Source organism: Lathamus discolor, chromosome 2, assembly GCF_037157495.1.
Source record: "Lathamus discolor isolate bLatDis1 chromosome 2, bLatDis1.hap1, whole genome shotgun sequence".
NCBI classification, from domain to species: Eukaryota; Metazoa; Chordata; class Aves; order Psittaciformes; family Psittacidae; genus Lathamus; species Lathamus discolor.
In genome coordinates this window covers 112,473,362-112,478,963 of record NC_088885.1, presented here as the reverse complement: position 1 = coordinate 112,478,963, position 5,602 = coordinate 112,473,362, and the positions used below count along the sequence as shown (strand labels likewise).

Here is a 5,602-nt window from a genome sequence, read left to right as displayed (position 1 = left end):
ACTTTCCAAAATGTGCATAATCAAGGGCATAATTTTAGAGGTGTTTATAGACGTGTCACAGTATTCCAGCTATAACTACTAGATAACAGTTTAAGTTATGCATCATAACCTGTAGCACCTTCACATAGAAAGCTTGTCAGGTAAGTTGAACAATGTATGCTTATAGTACTGTTCTGATGTAATACAGAGCAAAGAGAAGACAGTATTAGTGTCAGCTGAGAAAAAGCTTCCTTTTTCTTTTTTTTGGTCTAGAGTCATAAACCTTAAGGCACTTGAATGCAGAAGCTCCACACATTGCTGGAAATCACTAATTATCAAACGCCACACATAGTAGGAAGGAATAAGCAACAGCTGCTACACAAGGTAGTCCCAGTTTTATGTGAATGCTCTGGAAAACCAGGCAACCATCACTCAAAGGAATGAGACAATTTGTGGTTTGGGGTGCATGGAAGAGGAATTCACTAGTCCCATAAGCAAATAGAATTAACATTTGTCTCCAAGTATTTTGACAAATGTTTGGAAAACAAGCCAACAAAAACCTTTAATTTGCAGACTTTGTAAGACCTGTCTAGAGCATCAGCCCATTCTCAACTTGGACACTTGCTTAAATTAAAGCAGAAGTTGCCTGATCCACTCCAGTGTAACATCACACAGCATGTAAAGTTAACCTCATATGTAGGGACTCTGTTGTGCAAGGAGAAGACTGACTAAGCAAAAAATTAAGCACACAGTTTATAAAAATTATAATTAAGCATACAATTAGTTTTAAGATCCTAGGCAGGTTAAGCAAGTGATCAAGACTTCTTCACAGGTTAAGCATACAATTTCTTGGTATGTTGTATTAGGGTGCAAGCATTTGCAGTATCTTCATTACAAGGTCTTTTTCCATATACATGCAACAGCACAGCTCACATGCATGATGAAGACAACAGAGACAGCCACCATCCCTTTCATTCTGCTCCTATTATCTATAGCAGAGGACTCACTTTTTGCTTGCAGAAGCTTAATGATGCAAAAAGCAATACACTGCAAATATGTGACAGCATTGAAACAGGTCACAGCTGAAGCTACACAAACCAAAGGAGCAACAATAGAGAGATGACTTAAATGGTTCTCTACCTACGAAGGTACACAAAAAAAATCCACTGCTGAAATCTTGCTTCAAAAGAATATGTTTTAATTATATCAAATATTTCAAGCCTGTCCATTGTAAATAGAGTCACCTCTGAGACACAGCCAAACCTTATTAACAGGTGCATTTCCAAATAACAAGATCAGGTTCCTGAAGTATACTTGTTTTCCAGCAACCATGCACTCTGGTTTTACTGATATGACTAAGCCATATATCTGAAGCCTACTCATTGACTAAACAAAGTAATAATTTTTAAGTTGAAATTTCTCAGCACATTTCTAAGCTGAAAAAAACCAGAAAGAGACTAGAAAAATTTACAAGGTACTCAGAAGAAAAAATAATTTATTAATTCATATTACAAGTTATCCACAGCTAGAGGGTGTAGGTATCCTGCTTTTTTTTTTTTTTCCAAGCAGGATATGCTCTAGCTGTGTCACATTATCATACATAGTTGTTTATATGTGAATAATCAAATATATGCAGTGGAGTAGAATTTTTAGATGTAGATCAAGGGAGGAAAAAAAAAAAGCAACACAAAAAATACTAAACCCTCTAGGCCTCTATAGAGTAAATTAAAGCACTTAGTGAAAGGAAATACTGGCATATACGAGGTCTTTGAATTTCAAATATCCTTCAAAAACTTATTAAGAAGAGACTGCACTGCTGAGAAAGAGACAAAACCATATTTCTTGGTATATCCCTTACAATTGCAAAAGGGATAGTCATTACATTAGCTTAGACTCAGATATTTTTCCATTTTTAATGCCTTAGGATTATTACAGGTTTTTAAACTCCCAAAGAAGACAGCAACATGTATGAAGGAGCTACTTACATTTCGGTTTTATCTTCCTAGCTGTCTGTCAATCTAAGAGCAAATATTGGGCCTTACCTTGTATGAACCTTTGTGGCTTTACTGTATGTTTAAGCCTGTATTGTTATAAACTGTGCACATGAAGACCAGCATTTGCACCTTCAACAGATTTGCTTCCTGAATTCCTAACATCTATCCTGAAGCTCAGGGCTTTGTAACATAGTTTTCTACTTGCTGATCAAAACTCTGAGCAGAATATTTCTTTAGAGTATTTAAAGGAACCAATGAATACTCCTCTGCAAAACTCCTGGGAACGTCATCATTTGTAACATTTCCCTGGGAGCTGGATGTCCCAGTGTCCCTGATGGTGCCATCATTGCCTTCATCCATTGAGATTAATTCCTTTTTCATCCAGTAGATCAAGCCATCTTCCTCACCTAGAAGGTGGTGTTGCAACAGATGTTTTCTAGAAGGATGAGCTGCTGCTGGGCAAGCCAGCCTAGTACAGTCTCTGACCCAACATTGAGCAGGTTCTTGCTGCTGCCAGTAGCCGGCAGACCTAGCCAGCATTCCCATAATCTCTCCATCTTCTGTCAGTTCAGGAGTCCTAGGGAGCCCCAAAGAGCCTTTACCATTGCAGTGCACACTGGTAAATGGGGCCCGACTCCTAAATCGGTAAACTGCAGATGAAAACAACAAAAATAAACCAAGCAGAACAAACCAATTGAAGATCCAAAGCCAAGAAAAAACTTTTGTCCCACTATTTTCTACAACACTTAATCACTAAATACTTTATAGGTACCTCATACTATCCCCCCACCCCATTACCTTTGAGTGGGTAAATTGGTTATCACAAGACTAATGTCATTTGTCCAAAGTCAGAGAGTCAAATCTCAAGAAACTAAATGGTATATTGCACTCCATTCCAGTGGTTTCTACCTTCATGAAACCAACCTTTCCTGTCTTTCTAGTAATGGCAGAGAAATCTCTGATAAGCTAGACCTAGAACTAAATGCAAGGACCATGGTCAAACACTTAGGATTTCAACATTCCCCAATTCTGTCCAAACCATCACAACAGTCCTGCAATCCACTTAGCTTGCTAACTTCAACTGAGCCTTAAACCAGAAGACTAGAGCCATAGAACAAACAAACAAAAAGCCAAACCAAAAAAACAAAACAGCAAAAAACTTGGAGGAAGGTAAAACCTAGCTACAACTCTCTCAAGCATACTAGAGGACTCTTCATCAGGGACTGTAACCATAGGACAAGTAATAATGGGCTCAAACTTAAACATTGGCAGATATAGGCTAGATACAGGGAAGAAATTCTTCACTGCAAGAGTGGTGAGGCACTGGCACAGGCTGCCCAAGGAAGCTGTGAAAGTTCCATATGTGGCAGTGGACTAAGTGCAGGTTGGACAGGGCCTTGAGCAACCTTATGGAAGTTGCTAGTGGAGGTAAAAGGGACACCTGGTGGAAGGTGTCCCTGCCCATGGCAGGGGGTTGGAACTAGATGATCATAAGTTCCTTTCCAACCCTAACTATTCTATGATTTTGCTTTCAATTCAATAGCTCAAATTATTTAATTTACTCCTGATGCTTTCCAACCCCTCTGCCCAATATAGCAATTCTTGTTTTCTATTTCTTTATGGTCTTTCTCTCAGAGATACTCCCTTTCCCTATTTCTGACCTTGAAATATTCCTAGACAATCTTTACCTACCCCTTACAAAATTCCCAGCTGTGCCCTTTGAAAGCTGTTTGTGTTGCACAGTGAAGCCTGCTCCAGGCATAGAAAGGTAGCTGGAGTCCTTCATAAGTCAGCCAGAATGATTATTACCTTGTGAGAGCTCCATGCCTATATGATACATCTGCACTTCAGGAGGACTTCCTGCATATATAAACTGGCTGTAAGCTCTAGAAGCTAACTGCCTACCAGTTATAACAAAGGCATTTGAAGCAACTTTGACTTGCAGTTCTGCTACAGAGAAGTCTTTAGTCTCTTCAGGATAAGAAATATCAGACCACTAGGAAACTACTGTGCTGCTGCTTCTATAACTCCACAGGGGGTAGGTGCAAAACCAATACATCCTGCATGCCATTTGGTCTTAGTGAGCTGTAGAGCTGATCTGCACAGTGAGAGGTTGGGAAGTAGCTCCACTAAAAGTACAGGGAGACAGGTTTGACTCCAAGCAGTGATGTTATGTAAAGAGTGCCTCGACTCAAGTTTCAAAGCCAGACATATTTTACAAAAAAAGAAGGAATTCTAGAGCAAGTAGTCTAAGATCATATTTTGTTGTTTGCTTCACAAATAGGAATCTTTAGGCATTGGAGAAAGATCCACAACAAGAAATTCAAAGATACAAGATAACATCCTATAGGAGTCAGAGAATAGCAGCTCTGAAAACAAGGTAACAGAGCAGCCATAGAAGTGTCACCTGCAGCTCTTTTGCTTTTAAGCCCTTATTTCAAGGATACTGCATACGTGCATATAAACAAGATGTATAAGGAGTTCAGTTTCAGTAGCCCCCATCTGCAACCAACATGAAGTTAAACCCACTTGCCTCCTGACCCAATGCTACCACCCTTTTCTTGTTGATCACCTTGCAAGACCCTGGTTTGGCCTCCTCTTTGCTCTGAAGTTTCCTGTTTACACCTTCGTCTCAGGGATCTATGTAGCTGCAGTCTACCATACTGGTGGTTTTGGCTGGCTGCTGCAGTATTCTCTTCCCCAGGGGAATGGAAAACTCTTAGTTTGTCCCAGTGAACCATTTTATTAGGATCCACCTAAAAGCTAAGAGTAAATGTTAATGAACAGAGGAACAGTCAGGAAGCTACTGGTCTTAGAAAACAGTAGAACACAGGTTCTAAGAGCGATAAAAGTCAGGTTTGTCTCATACCCTGTAGAGTAAAACGGAAGCCACACAAGGGTAAATCAACATCAATGACTCTTCCTAGGCGTGACAAGAACTTACCTTACAGCTTAGCTCTATCACCTCATAAAAGAGTATCCTTTCCTTATTCCTAAGTAAGAATACAGAGATAACTCCACCAGCATGGGGAAGTGGAAAAGACTAGCAATATAAGAAGTAAACGAACCACTGGAGGAGGAGCTAGCACAGCATCTTCCTGTTTGTAATCAGCAAAGCCTTTCCAGGCCTAATGAAATTGAGAAGAGAATTCACAAAAGCTGTGTGTGGTGTTTGAGTCTTAGTGTAGTACACTGCACTCAAAGAGGCAAAGGAGAAGGAAGGGTAAATCTTTGTTTTTGCTATGTTCAGCACTGCAGTAAGAGAATAGCAGGATAAATAGTTTTGCTTCTTTGTAATATATAAGCATATTTTATGATACTATTTTCTAAGGTTTTCTTTCAGTCTCACTCTGTGCAAGTGTCTGCTGCAGTAACTGGAGTAACTGCTTTTTCTTCTCTGCCAAAAAGCCTTATATTCCAGATCCGGTGAAAATACAGTCTTTCTTCTAGATTATCTGACCCTTGTACAGCCCCCCTCAGGTCCAACTAGCTTGTAGGTTTTCACTAGCTTAAGCGTTAAGCTTCTTCTAGCACTTCGTGAAATTCTACTGAGACTCTTTCACAATTCCTTGAGGACCATGACACATAATCAAAAAACCCCAGGCCTGCAGTGGAGAGGAGGCAAATGG

At 39.8% G+C, this 5,602-nt stretch overlaps 1 long non-coding RNA gene across 1 annotated transcript; it reads right to left on the bottom strand.

The window, feature by feature from the left end:
• Positions 1-719: 719 nt before the first annotated feature.
• LOC136008622 (uncharacterized) lies at positions 720-5,020 on the bottom strand. Its single transcript, XR_010610165.1, has 3 exons — positions 4,918-5,020; positions 4,546-4,736; positions 720-2,623 (listed from the first exon to the last, which is right to left on the bottom strand). It is a non-coding gene; the product is annotated as an uncharacterized LOC136008622 (long non-coding RNA).
• Positions 5,021-5,602: the final 582 nt, after the last annotated feature.